The sequence below is a fragment of the Peromyscus leucopus genome, chromosome 3 (assembly GCF_004664715.2).
Source record: "Peromyscus leucopus breed LL Stock chromosome 3, UCI_PerLeu_2.1, whole genome shotgun sequence".
Taxonomy (NCBI): domain Eukaryota; kingdom Metazoa; phylum Chordata; class Mammalia; order Rodentia; family Cricetidae; genus Peromyscus; species Peromyscus leucopus.
In genome coordinates, this window is record NC_051065.1 from 59,154,223 (window position 1) to 59,176,028 (window position 21,806).

The window sequence follows — 21,806 nt, forward strand, 5'->3', positions numbered from 1 at the left end:
AAACTGGCCCTTCATTCTGTGTTCTTCCGAACTGTCCTGTCTTCACTGGCTCCCTTGGAAATCACAGGATGCTGGTAGCAGGTTACACTTAGACCTGGTTATGCTAGAGCCTGAATCTTCAATGATTTAATGTCTAACCATGTACCAGGGACTTCTAAAGCCATCCTGCGACTGTTGCAGATGATGGAATATTCATGTGTATGGCCCGTGACACCCTTCCCATGGCATCCAGTAGGGTTGGGGCTCTGAGCAGGCCCTTATCTGCCAGTTACAAAACTTCTTCCACATAAAGAGGCGTGTCAGAATGCAAGCCACTGGCCAGGGCATTGTTGCAGGATTACATGGAATCTGTTCTATTTGATTAAAACGAGAAAGATCATCAATCATTTGAAAGACTCGGCAGTTTGTCATTAGGTAGCTACTCGCCTATGACACACCTCACAACCGCTCCAGGCATGCAGCATGTCAGGACACCGCTGTGGGAGAGCCGCTGGTCAAGATGATGCCAGAGCCGCCAGTTGTGAAATGAAAAGCAATGCCAATTAACTCATTGTTTCATCTCTCTTGTGCCAAAGAATCAATCGATTGGGGAGAACACGTTGTTCACACTCACTGAATTGGCCGGTGGTCTTGGCCCTGTACAGACCTGAGTATCAATACCTTCCAGCCTGAGTATCGGGAATGTGAGTCTAGCATTAGGTCTCAGACTCCGAGGCTTGGAAGGAACCTCCAGAGATAGTTTGCATACATTCCCTTCATGTCACCAACAAGGATCCGAAGGAACAGCCAGGTTGCAAGATTTGCTACAGGACTCGCAACACAATTGTGGACCATTGTTTTAGGAAAGAGGTCAACGCGGGCACATCTTCACCCACAGAATTTTTAACATTTTCGTAGCTATTTCAGAATCAAGATGCGCACCGAATGGCATTGCGTACTTTCTAAAAGTAGACAAGAATTTGAGAAACACCCCGTGGTGCAATTGTTCATTGCTTAAACTTGCTGCTGACTCATTTGCCCTTCGCCACTTCTTTACCAACATCGGTGGTGGCATTTGGTATTTATTGCCCCCCTCCCCCATCCCATTCTCCCTCGTTGGGCTGGCAATAAAGATGTAGTGACCTCACCTACATGAGTCCTCATTGGCTGGTGGACAGGACTCTGAGGTGAAGTCCTTGAAGGGATACCCTGGGCACATGGATAGGACTCCTGCCCTCCAGGCTGTAGTAAGTCATCTGTCACCCAGGCTGTGGACTGTTCAGGAATGAAAGGGGTCTGTGGCACAAGGAAGCCGAGGTTCTCAGACTTCACCTAAATGAAGGCTAAATTACCCCTCCAGACAAAACTCTTCAGGTGTTAAGGGGGAAAAAAATCTCATTCACAATATTCACAAAACTCATTCACAAGACCCTCTCGGATGTGCGTCTTCCATATTAACTGTGAATTTCACTTTTTCATTTGCTTGTGCTCTCTGCCTCTGAGACAGTCAATTTGGTTGTGGTCTCTAACCACAACCCCTTCTCAAGTCATGTTAAGAATCACTGCTATCCCAGTGCTTTAAGGGACATGGGAAAAAGGAGCTCCAGACCGGTTCTGTCTGGCCCTGAGGTGGAGGCGTCGAGTCAGTAGCCAAGAACTAGGCTGAACGCTGTACGTGCCCTGTCTGAACCTTTGGCCCTTGTCCATCCTCGCAGGCCCAGGAGCAGTCTTTGGCATGGCCAGAGGACTCTTGGGCTTGAGGCCGGAAGCCAGCCCTTTGCCCTAGATGAGCACATGGAGTGGCCCCACCCCCACCCCCGAGAGCGCACCCCTTTCCTTCTCGCCTGGGTTTATGCAGCTTAGAGAAATACTTGGGGCACTCGCGGGAATATGGAATGACAGGGTAACATCTTAGGACCACCTTCCTCTCACCCACAACAAACAGAAGGGAGGAAAGGACCCACAGTGTGTGGGTGGTGTCCTTTCCTGGAGTCCGTGGATTGTTAAAAAGATACCATGGAAGCTTGCCCCTTACTAGGCCTTTTCTCTACGCATCTTTACTACGAAGCTGCGCGCGCGCGCGCACACACACACACTATCAGTTGTTCCTTTGAGGCCACTATGTTCAGATTCTCGAAGACTTTAGAAAAGATAAAGAATTCACAGCTGAAGAAGTTAAGACGTTAAGGGAAAGTAGACTTAAGAGCACAAAAGTCAGGAATTATATTATCCTTGTAGTTGGTTTGGGTTCGGGGAGGAAGACACCATCTAAGGAACGTTTCAGGATGTGTCCGCATTGGTCACTTTCCTTGTGCTGTGACCTGAAAGGAAGCGGCTTCAGGCCCCGCCATTCCAGCGCCAGGTAAAAAGCCTCTGTTTAGTTGCATTAATTTCTTAACAATTGCCTGTGCTTTCTCTGCGCCCTTCTCATCTACAGCTTCAACTGTCCTTTCCTTCCTCTCCAAATTGCACATTTCTTAGGACACAGAGAGCATTGAATTTGGGTGATCATCTGGCCTCTTCATTTCTTTCCTTCTTATCAGTCCAGGAACCAAGCCTACGGGGTGAAATAACCCACATTCAGGATGATTCTTTCCTCCTCAGCTAAACTTCTTTGGTCATTGAGGGTCTCCTTGCAGGGAACCCAGCTCAGATACACATTGGCTGGTCTCGGCAGCATTCTGGGACCTCGGTTAAAAGGTCTCAATGACCCTGTAACTCTTGCAGACGCAGCCAGAGTTGTGTCTTCTTGATGATTCCAAACGCCAATCAAGCTGGTAATCACACTTAACCATCACAGTGTCACATCCTGTTAGTGGTTTTCGTAGGCTACTGAGCAAATTAACCCAGATGTCTGTGATGGAGACAGCAGTGTCGCTTCCATCCAGCAGCACCAGGGACACACGGCTGAAGATGTTCACTGAAGAAGTATTTGTGATAGTGACTAATCAGAAAAAATAATAGCTCATTTTCTATTACTTTTTAAAAAATATCTAGGACTGACGAGTTTATGAAGAATACAGGTTTATTCAGCTTACAATTCTGGAAGCTGGAATGTACAAAGGCATGTTTCTGACACCCGGTGGTCCCCTGGTAAGGGTCTGAAACACACATTATATTGATAAATTGTCACATTCTGTTAAGTTTCCTGAAGGTGGACTCTGGGAACAACGAGGCCTTCCCTTGTCTCCTCCAAAACTCCTTATCCTGGGTCAGTCTGGCCCCCTGGTTCTGTAACAAAGAGAGGCAGAAACAGCCAGCAGGCCGAGAATAGTAGAAGCAGCATGTCCTTGAGAGCAGCTGGGAGGTAAAGGATTTGCAAGTATCAAAAAACTCATCCGTGGAAAGGAAGCGCAGTCAGGAATGCAGCTGACTGCCTCAACTTCCCCAGGCCATTTTTGCTGGGCATTGTAAGGCCCAGTTTGGTGATGCTGTCTTTGTTTGCTCATCAATTCAGCTACTCCAGCTGGACGATGAAAACAACTGACTTGAAGATGTTTAGTTGCTCTTTCTATCTCTATGGTGCTTGATATCTTTTTCTCTTTAACTTTTGCTTTCTCTCTCTCTATAAAACCTGGTCATTGTAGATCGTTCTCTGGACTGTACAGAACAGGGACTTCCTGCTACATCTAAGCACGGCAGAACACATCTCAGGTTAAGGAAGAGCAAGCTCATCAGAGAGCTTATGGCTTTTTTGTTGTTGTTGTTGTTGTTATTGTGGCTTTCTCGTTTTTGGTTTAGTGTGTGTTTAATGTGTCTGTGTGCATGCCCATGCAGTCAGCCATGCAGGCCACTACATGCATGTGATGGTCAGAGAACAACTGAGGGACCCAGTTCTCTTCCAGCATGTAAGTTCCAGGGATCCAATCAGGCTGTCAGGCTTGGCAACAAGCATTTTCACCTGCCCAGGCATCTCACTACCACCATCCCCCCTTTTCATACTTACCTACATGTTTATCTTTGTTTCTGTCTTTGTTTGGTTTGGTGGGACTGGGGATTAAACCCAGGACCATTGATATACATTTGTAGTCATTGTTCTTATTCATTTTGAGGTGGATCTTGCTAAATTGCTGTGGTGGTTTAAATAAGAATGGCCCTCATAGGCTCGTATATTTGAATGCTTAGTCATCAGGGAGTGGCTCTTTGATGGGATTAGAAGGATTAAGAGGTGTGGCCTTGGAGGAAGTGTGTCACTGGGGGAGGAGGACAAAGGATGGGGTGGGGGAAAGCTTGGGGTTTCAAAGTCTGTTCCAGGCCCATTCTCACTCTATTTTTCCGCCCTGTGGATCAGGATGTAGTTCTCAACTACTTCTCCAGCACCACGCTTTCATGCACGCTACCATGCTCCCAGCCATGATGATAATGAACTAAACCTCTGAAGCTGTAAGCAAGCCCTCACTTAACTCTTATTAGCGTTGCTTCGGCCGGGGAGTTTCTTCACAGCCATAGAACCGTGACTAAGACAGTTGCTAAGGCTGGCTTCAAACTTAGGGTCCTCCTGCCTGAGCCGAGAGCTGGAATAACAAACATGTATTACACCTCCAAGTGAGAACTCACTTTTACAAGACAGTCATTCTATCTATTAATCTATTAATCAGTGAATGGATTAAGCCATTCATGAGGATGGAGTCCCCTGCCGAACACTGACACAATAGCAATCAGATTTCAACATGGGTTTCAGAAGGAACAAGCTGTATCCAGACCGCAGCAAACTGAAATGTCCATCGGAGGTGGGGGCATGAACTGTGGTTTTCTTGTACTGTCCAGTTTATTCAGAAGTTAAAATGAGTGTGCTTGGAAACACAATACTGGATTTAAAAAAAAAAACACAGCAAGTTCCCAAAGGATAGGGTCACTGTGACATCACTTATGTAAAAATAAAAAGCACTCAGAGTATTGCTAGGTGCAATTTATGGGTAATATGGGGGAGAGCACATGTGTCAGAAAAATACCCACTGATTGCGGGATAGCAGCCGTGTGTCTGAAGAGAGAAAGGGGCACAAAGGGCACCGAAGCAGGTGTTCAAGGTCTTTTATTGTTGTTGTTGTTTGTTTTAAGAATCTGATGCAAATGCAGCAAAATGTTAGCTTCTGTTGTTTCTTGGGCAGGGTACGAGGTCCTTGTTCTATTTCTCTTTGTATTTTGCTGTAAGGTTGCAATACTTCAAAACTGAGAGGAAAAAAAGAAAAAGAGACTAGTACAAAACCCCAGCAGTACTTTACATGCACAGCACATGAGAAGGGAGAACCTTCTTAGGACGGACTTCCCTGAGTTTCCAATGAGTGCTCGCAATGTGGTTTTCTTTGCTGCAGAAATGGACACCCAAGGGGGCTTCCACCCACTCCAGCCAATTATCCTATGTCCTTCTGATCTCACGGCTCATAGAAATGGACTCCATTTCCTTCATTCAGATGCGGGGTAAAAATGAGAATACAGGAAACTGACTGCCCCAACCACCTCAACAGCTGCCCCAGTGCCTGGGTTCCAAGCCCCCCCAACCCCCCAGCTGCCAGCTGCTTCTCTACCTAGAGGGAAGTCCTACCTAGTTTTTCCTTTAGCTTTTTTCTTTCTCTGTCTTTCCCAGGGTACTGCTGTAGAACCGCACTCCTTAGGCATTCAGCAACTCCCATTTCCAAATGTCAATACCTGGATTCCTTTCTCATGAATCCACCCAAGCTGAAGCCTGGAACGGTGTGAGCGGAGGCTTTTTATGATGTCCCTGGGTTCCACCTTCAGTTCTGGTTGAAGGCATCGGGTGCTGAAAATGGTTGAACAACAGGCTCTCTGAAGACATTTCAAAACTAACCAACCAACCAACAAAAACAAAACAAAACAACAACAAAAAACAAACAAACAAACAAACAAACAAACAAACAAACGCACCAGACTGAAGCTCCTGCCAATATCCAGTGTGATGCTGAGCTGAAGGTCCCAAAGTGGTCCCTACTTTGAGAACCTCTGCCCTGAAAGACTGAGCCCTGGATTGTTTTAACGGCCCTGCAGCCTTGACATAAAGGTGTTCAAAGAGGGACTTCTTGTTCTCTCAGCAAAGGAGCCATGTCCCAGACCACTAGTCTACAGGCTCTGTTCCCATCCTGAATGCCCTGACCACGCCTCTAAAGGGCACAGCCTTCAGGATGGCTGTGCACTGATCCCAGGATCTCGAAGGGCAGAATCAGATCTGAGATGACTCCTGGCTGGACAAGGCACAGACTCTGGGAAAGAAAGAGGGAAGGGATGAGAAAGGAAGTGGGGGAGAGAAAGAGAAAGGATAAGGAGGGAGACAAGAGTCCAGAGAAGAGATGCTGTCTAGCTGGGGTCAGCAGCTCCCCAGCACTAAGGGCACAGATGTAAGGAAAGCATCAATGACACCTGTCCAGTCCCCTACATGTGACTTCCAGCTTCGTTCAGGGAGTTCTGTGGTGTTCCCACTGTCACCCCCACCCCCACCCCAGCTGCTGCTGCTGGACCAGGCCACCTTTGGGGCAGCAGAGAGGCTTTGTAGAGTGAAGAGGGGAGGGTGGGCTGGCAGGTGGGGCAGGTGAACGGAGCTGCTGACGTCATGTCGGTGTGCAGGGTCATGTGTTATGTTTATGGGAAGCGATAACTCCAGCCACCTTTGATGTCCCCCCCCCCTCCAGCTGGACTTCCGGGAAGCCCTTAGGTCTCTTCACTGCTGCTGATTTCTCCAGCCTCTTTCTCCCAGATTCCGGATCTCAGGGGGCCCTCACACCCACAAACCCATCCCATGTTGTAACAGCTCCCATTCTGATGTTAGCATTGTGCCCTAGTTCTGCTTGCCGGTTAGGAGGGGTGAGCCTGGGAGGGAGCCGGTGGTAGCTGAGATGCCCCCTACACATTCCTCTATACCCATCGTGAGGTCTACAAGAGGAAGGCGATTGGAGCAAAGCCTCTTTATCTGCATAGTCTGCAGGGCTCATATGCCCGCCCATATGGATCAGATCCCAGCCTTCAGCTCCTGGGAAAGGGGCACCCTGCCCAGTGCCCAAGCGGCACCTTGAGCCTCTTGAGAGGGGAAATTAGCCATCTGGAGAGCTTTCTCCTGTTGCCTCTCCATTTTCCCTCTCCTTCTTGATTTCTCTTGGCCACTCTGCTTATTTGCTTCCTATGCCCAGACGTGATGCTCCACAGGTGGGGGAGCCCTCCAGGCTCTGCCTCTCCAGCTGGACGCCTATCCCTCCCAGCTCCTTTGAACTCTGGGACTTCGGGAACTGCAACAGAACAGCGCCCTCTGCCTTCTTCAGGTCTCTCCACCCCCTGCTCCCCGAAAGGGTGGCCACCTGAACTCCTGTGTCCTCCATACACAGATGGCATGTCAGCTCTGAGATGGGACCCACGGCCCTGTAAGGAAAGGGTTATTATTACCTTCTTTTGTGGATGAGGAGACAAGCCCTGGGAGGGTTCGCGGCTGTCCCGAGAGCACACAGCTAGTACAGGAAGACTGGGATCTCTGGCTCCAGATCTGACCGGCTCAGAAGGCCAGGTTCTTCCTATGTACATCGGAAGCTGAAATCTTTTCTGAAAGATTCCTTCTAACGGGAACAGCTCCCCGAAGGAGCAGAACTGTGACTTGAGATACTCGACTAAAGAGCAAAGGGCAGTCAAATGTCCAGATTGTAGACGCAGAAACCCATTTTGAGGGGGTGATTCGTCCCAAGTGATGAGCGAGCTGTAAACAAGCTCACTGAAGGACGCCTCACATTATCAACCTTTCCCACATACTGCCACCCCGCCCCAGGCTCTGCGCCCTTTGGGATGGGACGGCTTTGCTTTCCTAATCTGCTGGGAAAGACTGCTGTCCTCTAGAGTAACTCACAATGGAGGCTGTAAAGGGAACTGCCCCACGATGACCGCACGATGCCGCCCGTGAGCCATGCACACCGTTGCCACTCGCACGCGGGGGCTGGCAGCCTAGAGAATCTGCTGTGTTTGGGGGTCAGAATGGGGAGGTCCGGGAGCATCAGGGCCTGTGGTCACAAGATGAGTCAGCCTTGTAAGGTGGCCCGTCGAGGACATGCCTTCTCTGCTGATGTCTGCCTGTCTCCAAGTGGGGGCGTTTGCCCCCCACACCTATGGTTCCCGATTCTGACCTGTGAACTCAGCTCTCCTCCCCGAACCTCCGCAGCGCACTCCCAGCCCCACTCAGGCTCACTTGAGCTCAGCGAGGTTCGCACACCCGCTCACGCGCCGCCTTAGATTTGCCTCCTGTGGCTTCTGCACGGGGATGGAGCCTTCTGGGGGCTTCATTTCTCAAGGTCTGTGGCTTTGTTGACAATGAGATTGACGCTGTACCCCTCGCCTTGGGCTGCCCCCCACCCCGCACCTGGATGTAGAGCGTAGAAAGATCCAGATAAGGAAAGGCACCGAGCCTGGCCTCCTCTGTGCTTGGGGCCTTTCAACCTTGGTGGGATGGGGGAGGAGGGGAATGAGATGGATACCCATGTGGTCACCCCCGACCGGCTGTGACTTCACCACAGCTGCAGAGGCATCCCCAACTCCGTCAAATTGTCATTACCTGTCCTTACCACCTCTGGAAACTGAGGACCCGGTGATTTTAAATCTTTCTATGTTATGTCGATCCTCTGATCTTTATCTCCACACGGCACTCACCTTTAGATAGTTCCTCTGGATTTTAACTCGGCGGCCCTTGACTATGGACCCTCGTCAACGCACCCAAGTGGCCTCCTCTCAGGACGGTGACAGATTTCTCCCAGGTCGGGCCCTTTACTCCAGCGTGTGCAATCCCCCCTCCTCCCTCTAGAGGGCTCTGAATCAGCGGTAAGTAAAGGTATCCACTCTGTTTACATGAACAGTCAAGGATTTTATTTGAAGGATTTGTAGTGACTCGCGGGAGGAAGCAGGTAGTGGCCACTCAGGCTAAGAGAGGGCAGATGCCAGGCACCTCATCCTGGGCAGAAGCTCATCATCTTCTCTTCGCATGGCTGCTGGGATCCGTCCGATCAACTGTGGTTTCCCAGTCCCCGGTCTGCACACCGACAGCCAGGCCTGTCTCGGATCTCATGTCTCCTCGATGCACAGGGAGGGTTGGACATACCGAGTGACCGTCCTGCCGGGAGTGCCCACGGTGGCCAGCAACATCCACCCAAGTGGTCTTCTCTGGCCTAGACTGGAGCCACTCTCAATGAACACTGCCTACCAGGCAAGGGCTACAGGTAGGAGGTGACTGGGGCGCAGAAAGCCTTAGGGCAGCAGTTCTCAACCTGTGGGTCACAACCCTTTTGGGGGTCACATATCAGATAACCTGCATATCAGATATTTACAATTCATAAAGGGGAAAATTAGTTATGAAGTAGCAATTTAACAATTTTATGGTTAGGGGTCACCACAACATGAGTAACTGTATAAGGGGTCACAGCATTAGGAAGGTTGAGAAGCACAGCTTTAGGGCTTGACCTGTGGTCACCCAGCAACACAAACATATGGCAAGGATGTGTGGATTCACCTGGTAATCTTGGGTTTGGTATGACTCACCTGGAACCCTTGGAGCCCCCCTGTAGGCCACGCCCCCCGTAGATACTTTTTGGGGTAAGGGCTTCCTGACTACTGTCGAGAGAACAGCAAGCCCAGACCGCAAAAAGATCCAAAGGAGGCAGCTTCAGAAGGGCTGCAGGGGGTGCCGGCCCTCCCAGGCCAGGGCTTGCATCTGCAGATGGGTTCAAGAAAGCAGAGGCGGGACCTGGAGAGAAGGAGAGGGAAGTGGAAGGAGGCAGGGCCCCGGGATGCAGGCGGGCAGGTGACAGGGATCCCAGCTGCACCCACTTCTACACACCCCATGTCAATCTCATTCTTACCTGCCGGGGCGGGTAGAGAGCAGATGGGTCACGTGCCCTGATGTGTGAGGCAGCTGGAGTCTCTCTCCTCTCCCGCTCTGTGAGGATTTTATGGTCCCCTGGGATGACTGGGATTCAGCCATTGCAAGGATCTTCTGTGTCCTGGATTCCACAGCATCAGCACACCCAATTCCCCCTGTAGACTCACCAAGAGCCTTCCAGAAGATGCCGTCTCTGGACACCTCTGGGCTAAGGCCTGGATTCTGATCAGCTTCAGCAGATACCATGGTATGATGAGGAAAGGTGGAGGCTCCAAGCCAGGCCCCATTTGCACCCTCCCCCCACCTCCATGGTCTTAAACAACTTCGGTGACCCTTGCTCCCAGAATGAAGGTAGGAAAGCTTTCCAGGAGCCCTGCTCCCCAGTAGCCTGGGTCTTTCCCACTCTACCTGGAGGTCCCTGAGGCCTTAGCCAGGGAGCAGAGAGGTCCCAGCTGGGTGAACATTGAGGGACTGTTGATTGGATGGTTCTGCTTCTCAGCTAAGTCCCAGCTCAGGTCGGCCCATGTTTTGTGTTTCCTGAAGGGAGTCAAGGAAGAGCTGTCTACCTGCCAAAGCAACAGAGCTCATTAGCAGAGGCTGCCTGAAGACACCCGCAGCCCAGCTCAGCAGCTGTCCAGGGTAGGGAAGAGAATGTAGGATGAGACAACCTGGGGCAAACTGCAGAGAAGGACCTGGCGACAGGGCTGTAAGGTTCTGAGGGCGCCTTTGTAAGAGAGATCTATGTTGCCTTCCTGTGGGGGGCGGGGAGCTGTGCTCACTCTCGGGAGGAAGAGGAGGGGAATCCTCTCCTACCCTGCTGAGCGGGTGGACCTCCCCTCTGGATGCTCACTTTGGGAGCCCCAAAAGCTGGAGGGGACTCCAGGGCCACAGGCATCTCGCTGTGGGCTCGCTCTCTTGCACAGGCTGGAGAATTGCTGTGGGAGACCCCGGGCTCCAGCTGCTCGCAGCTTTGCCTGGTCTACCCCCTCCCCCTCCCACCCCCATAGCATGGTTCCCCGGGAAACCCCTGAATCCTGTTCCCCAGCTCTCTCCTGCCTTCCTTGCCTGGCTGCAGCTTGTGCCAGAACAAGCAGGAGGGAGGATGGGGAAGGGAGGTCCATGCTTCTGATGGGTTTACACTGAGTCACACAAGCTTGGAATTCAGGCCATCGAGCAGGCTCGTAAGGGCTGTCATGGGAAGGGAGTGTGGCAGCCCCTGCCTCTCTCACATGGACCTTGCCCCTGAAGACACTCTTTGGCATTCACTGTGTCTTCCCCACCCTTCCCACGGCTTCTCCCAATTCTTTATTTCATACGGTCACTCCCCCAGTGCTTGCTACAAGCCTGCACGGTGCTGCAGGCTTTCCCTGTGGGGATGCCCTTGTTCCTATATGAGGAAATGAAAATCCAGCTCCAGGGAAATATCCCCCTGGGTCCTCCTGGGTCTCCTAACTCATTTCTCAGCACATTGCTGGGTCTTTAGAAGCCTCTAGCTCAGCAGTTCTCAACCTGTCAGCTCACAACCCCTTTGGGGGGGGGGTCCCATATCGGATATCCTGCATATCAGATATTCACATTATGATTAATAACAGTATTAATTAGCAAAATAACATTTATGAAGTAGCAATGAAAAAATTTTTATAGCTGGGGGTCACAACAACATGAGGAACTGTATTAAAGGGTTGCAGCATTAGGAAGGTTGAGAACCAATGTTCTAGCTGCTTCTTACCACCTCTTCAAGACATGACCCTACCACCTTCTCACAAGATCCCTGTTTCTACACTAGCTGTCCAGAGTCCCATCTCCACAAGTGACCAGAGCCACCCTTCAAAGACATCCTTTTAACGGGATAGCTCAGTTGGTAGAGTACTTGCTTAGCGTGCATGAGGCCTGGGGTTTGGCCCTCTGCACTACCAAAACTGGGTGTGATGGAGTACACCTATAACCCTAGGTTGGGAGGCCGAAGGATCAAAACTTCCAGGTGAAGGTGACCTTTAGCTACATAGAGAGTTCTAGGTTGGTTTGGGATATATAAGATCCTTCCTCAAAAAATAAACAAAGCAAGGGGAAAAATAAAATCCAACCAAGCAAAGACCCATAGTATCTCTGTGTAAATCTTTCTTCAGTATCTTTTAATCTCAGTTCCCAATCTCCACCACAGAAGCAACCAATGAGCCCAATCCCACCCACCCCACCGCCTCTCTCACCTCACCCCTATCACCTGGCCATTCTTTTCCAGACACACTGGCTTCCTTGCTTTCTGTGACAGTGTCAACTGTGTCTCGGCCTCGAGGTCCTTGAACATGCTGTCCGTTCACCTGGATGATCTATCTAATCCTGCATAGCCTCAGTCCTCCCGAGGTCTCTTCTCAAATGGAGACTTTCTTAAAGAAGCTATGGTGACTAATTTTATGTGTTAACTTGACTGAGACGAGGAGTGTCTAACTATTTGGTCACTGTATTGAATGTGTCTCCAAGGACATTTTTAAAGATGAGATTAACATTTGTATTAATAGGTCCATAAAACAGTTGCCTAATGTGAGTGGGTCTCATCCAATCCTCAAAGGTCTGTAGTGTGGTTTGAGTATAAAATGTCTTCCATGGGCAGAGAGAGAGAGAGGGAGAGAGAGAGAGAGAGAGAGAGAGAGAGAGAGAGAGAGAGAGAGAGAGCAGGAGAGGAAAAAAGTATAGCCTTGAAGGAGGACCTATGGAGAAGATGGGCTGACATTTAATTGCTCCACGTATTTGGACCTCAGAGTGCTGGTACAGGAGTGGTGGAGAACAGGATATGTGGGAGGACAAGGGCTCAGATGGCAAGGCCAGGACACCATTAGCGGAAGCAGAGCTCTTGTGCAAACGAGAAAGCTGTGTTCCCATGACTAGTACCCTGTCCAAGAACTGGAGACACAGCTCTACTCTGTGCTAGATTAGGGGAGCAGGACCCCACAAGTGGCTCTTCAGAGACAACCGTGACTTCCCTCTCTCCAGCCACATATCAGAGAAGTCCCCAAGTCCTGCCTCCGAAGGCTGCTCAGCTTCCTACTTCCTGCCATCAGTCCCAACCCCTACTTACCAGCCCACCTACCCTGACAGTGGCTCTGTACCCTCTAGGAATAAGATGTCACCTTCCCAGTTCCCTCCTGAGACCTGACAAACATGAAACCATGAGCTGGCATGTAGAAAGAGGTTCTCAGTGCCCCCCTCCTGCTCCAACTTCTCTCATACTGGTCAAGCCACTGGTCCTGTTCTGGAAAGCGCTTTCCTTAGGCCTCTTCCCTGAAGATCCTAAGAGGTAGGATAAGCAAGCCCAGTGTTTACGCCCTAGTGGGGCAGGGTCTAGGGAGGCTGGCTCTCCCTATGGCTCCAGCACCCAACCATAGCTTTGACTCTTCTTGCTCAGACAGAAGCTATCCCACAGGAGCACTGTCCCTCTCTAAGCCAACCCCGTGCCCCATCCTTCCTGCCGGTCTCCACTCTTCCCACAGAAACTCTATCACCACCCTCCCTCCTTTTCCTGGTCCAAGCCCTCCCTTGTTGCTCCACCAACCCCACCTGCTTGCAGAAACTTCCCTTGGCTACTTTAATCCCTTCCCCAGAATCCCAGTAGCAGTGAAATTCATTCATTACCCAGCTGCTCACTAGGTAGACATCACCTGAGTGCCTGCACTTGCATGTCCTGTACTGAACACAGCAGACAGAGAAACGAGCCCCCTGAGACCTTGCCTGCCAGGGGCTTCCGGATGAGAAGGCCAGTGTGGACATTTCTCCCTGGGTGCTGGGATCACCTCGCACAAAACATTCTGCAGCCATCTGAGCAACTGCTCCTGGAGCTGGCCCATCCTCCCATTCTGCTCTCTACTCCTACACAAGTAATGATGGGACCAGGCGGGTGTCTGTAGGTAAATGGTGGAGGACAGACCCAGTGCTGGAAGAACCCAGGAAGCTGAGACTCTCTAAGATGGATGGGATGAGGGAGGGGAGCCTGGGAAGCTTTTCCAAGGTGGTCTGCGCAGTGTGGGGAAGTGAGAGGTGGTTGGGGACAGGGATGTGGAGACAGAATGAACAGCACAAAGGCTCTCAGAAAGACTTCCACCAAAGCTTGGTGTTCCAGCCAGCAAATGGGTTTGTAGCTCTTCCAGTGAGCCATAGATCATCTCTGAAGGGTTTTGAGCAGGAAAGTGAATAGGGACAGGTTGCTGGTGAGTAATAGCTTCTTAGTAATCTGATGAGCAGCAATGGGGTACAGATTGACCTAGGAAGGTGGGGCAAAGAGAATGGGTTGCAGCAAACTTCAGATATAGTAGCCAAGAAAGGACAGGGTACAGATTATCTGCTAGGTGAGGAGAGGGGTCCCAGGGGCAAGGGCACGGGCCTGCCCCTAGAGAATAGTAAGGCGGGTAGATCATATACCATAGGCAGTCCAATTTAATAAGGGGATGTTAAGGACCCATGATGTACAGAGATAAGCAATGTCACTGTCAGTTTTCAAGATGCAGGCTTTGATAATGAGGATAGTATGTGAAGGGCAAAAGTGACCGGAGGAGGCAGAAATAGAAACTAGAGAGGGGAGGAGGCATGCTGTCTTCGGGGCACGGGTCCCTCACTGTGTTACGGACACCTCCACCACTCCAGGATGGTTTTCCCAGCGCTGTTCCCCTCCTAAGATGACAAAGTGTAACAGGACAGCCATGAAGCCTGCATCCCACCCTGAGGAAGGTCCTCAGAGCCATGCCTTAGCCCACACAAGGGGAAGGATGCACACCAAGCAGAGCCTAAGCCCAGGGGTTTCACTTAGCTGTGAACACCGTGCGAGTGACCTTGCATGACTCTGTGCTCCTCTAGCAAAGCACTGGCCACACTTAACTATAAAACAGCAATGCTTCTGCCTTCCAAAGGGGAAGTACATCCCCACGGCACACTGCCGCTGCATCTCTACTTTCTTATTCCTTCATTTCTGAAGTCTCAAGGTCAAACTTCTAAATGCCTTTTGAAGCTACCCATTTGTCTCTGGCCACCCCACTCCCACCCCCTATCCTACCCCCGCCCTGCCCTGAGGAAGACCTAGTGCTCTTGGGATCTCTGGGACTAGAGGCCTCCTCCTGGCGCACTCCACAGGAGCCCTGTCTCCCCCCAAATTTAAATGCAAACCTGCTTTTCTTCCTCCACTACCTAAGAAATCCTTAAGTGGTTTCTTGCCACTCTTAAAAGTAAATCACGTCTGATCACCTGCCTTCTCCCCACGCGTCTCCTGTGTCAATCTCCTCCTCTCTCTGGATGTTCCAGCCTTATTGGCATGCCTCCAGCTCCTTGAACACTCCAAGCTCACCTCGGGGTCTTTGCCCTTGCTGTCCCCTCTGCTGGGGACAATGTCCCTCCCACTTCCCTGGATGACTCCAGCACAGCCTGCAGCAGGGAGCTTAATTATCACTCCCTCTAAGAGACCTTCCCAGAGCACCCAAATTAAACTGACCCTGTTAGTCCATGGCACAGTGCCCTGTGCTTCTTCCCTGAGCTTTCCTCTCCTATATATGCACAGCAGTGGTTCCTTTGTTGGTGGACTTAATGTCTGTCTGTCCCTCTGGACTAGATCCCCGAGGACAGAAGGCTTGTCTGTCTTATTAGCAGCTATACACTCAGCACTCATAATTAGTGTTGACAGAATAGAAGAAAAGGTGCATTGAACAAGGAAGGCTGGAAGCAAAGAAGGAAGAGACAGAAAGGGTGGTCTGTGTCTTTGGACCTCCAAAGCAGACCCTCAAAATGGCCGTGCTGGTGACAATGTCCTGAACAGAAGGACTCTGGCCGGTTAACTGAAGCCTAAAGGTCGGTTTCTGTTTACCAGAAAGGCAGATCTCTAAGGCAGTTTCTGTTTACCAGGAACCTCCCTTAATCCCATCCCAGGAAGGTCAACTACTTTGGACAGGGCATCTAGTTCCCAACAGCCTGTGTGAGCTCAAAGCCATCCCCTGCTTGCTTTTCTGACATTTTGCTTCTCTCTGCCCCCTGAATCCCACCCCAAGAAGTAGCCTTGGCAGTTTGATCCCCAACAGACCTTCCTTTCTATCCAGGGAGTGATTTAGCTCAGTGACTTCACTGAGCCCTCCATTGCAGTCTGGTGGCAGGATCTCTGGGTTGAGCTTCTGTGACTATTCTAAGATTTGGGGACAGAAAGGGTGGCCGCAGGGGAATTTGTCCTGAACTGCCCATCCCTCACCATCCTCACCACAAGGACAAACAGGCATAGGCTCCATCCTCTGAGGTGGGTGCTTTCTGTCCACTACTTCCTGGTCATGCGAAGAGGCAGAAGAGAGGGGATCAGGCAGAGGGGACCTAGGAGTAGTCAGAAATGTGACCAAGAAATCAGCCAGAGAAGGTCGTTGTCAACACAGACAAGCCACTAGACTTCAGGCAGGACCATGAGCAGACACAGAGAGGCTTTGTGACCTGGGCCTCGGTGTCACAAGTGAGCAAAGCTGGGCAGAGGGGCAGGGCAGAACCTTGTCTCAGTGGCTGCTTTGGACCTGTGTCTCATTTTGCAAACCAGGCTGCTGCCAACGGGGAGAGAGATTCTCATTGTTCATGCCCTTGCAAGTGGAAGTGGATGCCACAGCAATCAGCCAAAAAGCCCTCCCTGTAAGGGCCACACCTTCCTATTGTAATTGTGATTAAGGGCAAGCGAGTGGCCCTCCCCTCCCTGAGAGCTCTGGGAGAGGGTTCTTCCAATGGGCATACGATATTTGTTTGTGCGATGACTGGGATGTGGTTTGTTCCCACCAAAAGCTCTGTTCAAGTTTGGTGGCTTTGCTGGGAGGAGGGACCTTTAACAGGGATTCATGCCTTTCTCTTGAGACTGGGTGAGGACACTTGAGAGTCCGGTCACAAGGCCGGTCCACCCCTCTGTTCCCTCCCTGCCTCCCACACGCTCAGTCACTTGCACTTTCTACTCTACCTCAGGAAACACGTGGCTTTCACCAGAAACTGAAAAGATGGTAGCATCTTGCTCTTGGCCTTGTAGATCCATGAGCCAGAGTAAATGGATCTTCTTTATAAATGATCTGTCTTCAGACATTCCGTTACGGCAGCACAAATCAGACGAGACACTGTGTAATTTCATTTCGTGATTTCGTCACCTGGTGAGTGACTCATCTTTCTTCAGTTTAGCTTCATGTTTCTTGATTTGTCACCTGCCTGGCAACAAGTTGTTCCTTGTCATTTTCTCTGTGGAGTATTTGTTTTCGTTAGTTCACGTTAAAATAGAAATATTTCTTACTTGAGTGTTCCTCGCTAATTTATAGGCCAGTATTTACATTCTTTTTTATCAGCTCAGTAATAATATTTTCCAGACCTATTACAAGTTCTCATTGTCTTCATGGTTTCATTAGCCATAAAATGAAACTAAATAGAGTAACAGTTGTTTAATTTAACATATGAATCTCATTCTTGTTCTGAAAATAATTTAGATAAAAATAACGCTGTGTACACTAACTGGTGATGAATTGAGACAATGCCATTTATAAAACTCCATTCTATTGATATCTTTAGCGTTCCTTTCTTTCTGATGATAATGAAAATCCAACCCCCCACCTCCCGTTCCACCTACTTAAACTCACTAGGGGGAATTGGACTGGGAGGTGGGGGAGGGGCCTCCAATCTTGAAGACTGTCGGCTCTCCCTGGGGCTCTCCACATCAAAAGGGGGTATGGACATTTTCTCCTGGATGTCCTGAGTGCCACGGATAAATGTGTTAGAGGATCTGACTTCAAGAAAAAGACCTTTCTAGAAGGTCAATCGCTCCCTCATTTCAAGTACAGATGAGGCCTGTCGGCAGCACCCTCTGAATTCTGAGGGGACTAGAAACCCCAAACTTCACAGCTGGTGACCATGTTGCACCCCGGGAGGGGTCCTGGGGATCCTGCTACCAGGCCTGGAGCGGTCCTCAGAGATGGCCTGCAGCTCTGCAGACAAGTAGCCCAAAGCCAGTTCAAACAAATGCAAACAGAGCTGTGGGAGCTGGAGACCTCGGAGTGGGGGAGTAGGAGCCGAGGGCTTGAGCAGGTTTTTTGTTTTTGTTTTTTGTTTTGTTTTGTTTTGTTTTTTGAGACAGGGTTTCCCTGTATAGCTTTGTGCCTTTCCTGGAACTCACTTGGTAGCCCAGGCTGGCCTTGAACTCACAGAGATCTGCCTGCCTCTGCCTCCTGAGTGCTGGGATTAAAGGCGTGCGCCACCACTGCCCAGCTTGAGCAGGTTTTACTGCTCTATTAGGAAGGGGTCTTCTCCGGAGGATTTCACTCTCTAGGCTCCCTGCATTTCGACAAAACACACAGCAACAGCAACTTGAGGTCAGCAGCAGGACTCCGTGGGTAAAAGCACTTGCCTCCAAGCCTGACAACCCGAGTTCAGTCCTAAAATCCACATGGTGGAAGGAGAGAACTGACTTCCAGGAGTTGTGCTCTGACCTCTACGTGCATACCATGCACAAGTGTGCACACACTCACACATGCAATATATAAATGTAAAAACAAAACAAATAAGCAAAAAAGCCACAATGCAACCTAAGGAGGAAAAAGCATTGATTTTGGCTCATAGCAAGACGGCACTGTGCACCATGGTGGGAAAGGCTTGGCGGCAGGAGTGTGAGGTGGCTGGACACAGTGAGGCTGTAGACATGAAGGACAGAGAGAAGAAAGCTAGTATGAGCTCACTTGGTTCTTTCTAGCCAGTCCAGCACACTGGCCCATGAGTGAGGCCACCTGTAAGTAGGGCTGATCTACTGGCATTAGCTAACCCAACCTAGAAACTACCTTACATGTATCCCCAGATGTTTCTCTCTTAAGTGATCCTAGACCCTAACAAGATGTCACTCAACACGAACCACCATACCCTCCACACAGTGACCTCATCCCAGGCTGGTGGAAAGTCCTATGGTGACCACCACTGCTTCCTGGGCTGTTGGATTCCCAACACAGTAGCAGGCAGGTGCTGAGCAAGACTATCTGGACTCAGAAAGTCTGTCTTGACACTTTTCTACCCTCGGCCTAGGAGCACCCTCTTCACCAGGACCTAGACCAGCACATCCTGGGTGTCCAGATGGGAAGCCATGACTCTGACTCTACAAAGGTTTCATTTAGACTCAAGGGCCAATGCACAGGTTCCTATACAGCCTCAGAGACAATCCCTTTGTGGCCACTCTGTGCCCCTCCCCCCCCTGTCCTGATTGCCATCTCTATGTCTTTTCTCTTCTACCCCCACCTTTGTCTCTATTTTTACTTCCCCCAAACAAACCTCCTGGGGGCAGGGGGACAATAAATAAGGCCACAGAGGGGAAAGGCGGCAAGAAAAGTGAAAGGAAGAGTGTTTTATACCCAATTCCCACCCAGGGCTATAGAATGGGGAGGCCAGGGCTGCCCTGGGAGGGGAGGCTGGAGGAGAGCAAAGCCAGTGTGTACAGCACCAGGCTTTGACTATGACACCAGGAAAAGAAACCCGGACTCGCAGGTGTGGTGAGGAGAGTCTGTTTGGCATCAGGAATAATCTTGATGGCTGAGTCAGAACAGAACTGGCAAAAGCTGGAGCTGGGCTCACACTGCCAGCCACTAGTCACTGGACTTGAGCAACAAAAGACAGGAAACACCAGTCTCCTATCGTAGGGTAACGGCAGCCCAGGACTGCGGCTGGTGAGGGCAGGGAACCACACAAGGTGAGGCAGGCAGTTCCGCTTAGACTTCTACCATGGCGCTTTTCAGGTGAATGCAGGGCTACTGGTATGGAGCAAATTGGAGATCAAGATGGCTTGTAGGGATGAATTCTGCCCCTCCCCCATTTTCCTGTAGAAGTTTTAACTCCCAATACCTCTGTACATGACTCCCTTTAGAGATAAGGCCTTTAAGACTAATGAATAGATTAAAATAAGGTTCTTGGAGGGGGCACTATTCCAATGTGTTCTTTAAAAAAAAAATCATTGTACATATAAACATTGTACATGGTACTGTGTTGCGTAAGGATATGTTCACACTACTATGAATTGAGTACAAGCCCTCATGCATCCCCTCTCCTCTTTCTCATGCAGTCCGTGTTCTCTCTGTGTGTGCACGCGCATGTGCGCATGCCAGAGGCTGATGTTAAGTTTCTTCCTCTCGCTTTCTACCCTACTTTTTGAGGCAGAATCTCTCACTGAACCCCAAACTTTCCAATGCAGCAAGACTGGCCAGTCAGCCAGCCCCAGGAATCCTCCTGTCTCTGCCTTCCCAGGGCTGCGATGACAGATGTGCTGCCTTCCCCAGCTGTTTTATGTGAAGTCTGGGGATCTTCACATGTATGCAGCAAGCACTTAACCAACGGAGCTGCTGCCTCGGCCCACAGTCTGAGGGGGTTTGTTGTTGTTTTAATGATTATCGGTACATGATCTGACTGTGTAGCTCTTGCTGGGCTTGAACTCACAGAGATCTGCCTGCCTCTGCCTCATGAGTGCCTGCATTAAAGGAATGCGCCACCACACCCAGCGAAAACCTGTGTTTTTTATAAGAGGATATTCTATTTGGGAGCTACAGATAAGCACCTGGTTTTCTACCTGAGGGCCCTACAGCGGCCCTGGTGGGTACATGGCTGAGGGCTGGGCCGCTATGCAAAGAGAAGACTTCTTAAAGCTGCTGGGATAGGAGAACAGAACAGGGTCACCACAGTTCATGCAGGAGCTCAGGTAAGCCCAGGGGTGGGGTGAGGTGGGGGTGGGTAGTAAGACCTCCAGCAAGCCTTCTGGAGTGATCCTAGTGGACCTCACCTTCAGAGCAACAACTCTACCCCAGGGCAAATGCTGTACTGTAGGGTCATAGGAAAGAGAGGACTTTCAGCCCTCTAGGATCAGTGTCTATCAGAGCAAAATTCAATATCTTTTAAAGGAAGAGAGTATAAAATATATTTGCAATTGGATATTATTCACAGTGTCCAGAAGATCACGACAATATTTTAGACATAAGAAATGGGAATATGTAACCTATGGTTAAGAATAATCAACTCACAATTATAAAGCAATAGAAACAAGTCCTCAAGTAAGAGAGATGTTAGAATTAGTAAATACAGATGCTTATACAGTTCTTACAAAGTTTAGGGGTTTACATGTAGAGGATACATACATGCGTGCATACAGAAATTTCCGTAGAAAAATGCTAACTATCCACGAAGATGACTCAGTGGGCTAAGGCATTGTCCACCAAGTCTGGAAACCTGAGTTCAATTCCCAGGACCCACATGGTGGAAGGAGAGAACCTACTCCCACAAATTGTCTTTTGACCTACACACACACACACACACACACACACACACACACATACACACACACACAACCTTATCAGTATCTTGAAAACTAAAAACCAGGGCCGGGGGCAGGGCCACATTAACACTACTGATTATGGCTGACTTCTCAAAGGAGATAACGAGGAGGAGGCAATGAAACATCTTTTGGGGGTTGAAAGAAAACCAACGCCCCTCCCCTTAAATAACCTGTCAACTCCAAATTGTATATCTATTGGAGATGTTTTTCAAAAACAAAGGATTAAACTTTTAGAAATATAAACACCGAGAGAATTCATTCTTAGGCAGATATCCATGTCAACACTGATAAAGGAAGTTCTTCAAGCTGAATGGAATCGATACCAGATAGACATTGGGATCGCACAGGAAGAAGAGAGAACACTTGAAGCTAAATACATGGGTAAATGCCAAAGGCTATTACTTTTCCCTTTGTTAATTGTTTTAAAGACAACTATAATGCTGGACATATAAAATATATACAAGTCCTGGGGCTGGAGAGATAGCCCAATGGTTAAGAGCACTTTCTGCTCTCCGGGAGGACCTGGGTTTGGTTGCTATAGCAGCCACTGTAACTCTAGTTCCAGGGATCCAGTGCCCTCTTCCAGCTTGCATAACACATGTGGCGTACCTCTTCTGGCACCATGTAATACACACACGCATGTGGTGC

General features: G+C 49.8%; 1 long non-coding RNA gene across 1 annotated transcript in view; it reads right to left on the bottom strand.

The window, feature by feature from the left end:
• Positions 1–4,994: 4,994 nt before the first annotated feature.
• LOC114691093 overlaps positions 4,995–21,806 on the bottom strand; it is a 44,812-nt gene continuing 28,000 nt past the window's right edge. The window contains exons 3-8 of the long non-coding RNA XR_003734169.2: positions 16,782–17,050; positions 16,056–16,162; positions 9,813–10,398; positions 7,366–9,697; positions 5,522–5,737; positions 4,995–5,148 (exon numbers count right to left, since the gene is read on the bottom strand). This is a non-coding gene — a long non-coding RNA (uncharacterized LOC114691093). The remainder of the gene's footprint in view (positions 5,149–5,521; positions 5,738–7,365; positions 9,698–9,812; positions 10,399–16,055; positions 16,163–16,781; positions 17,051–21,806) is intronic.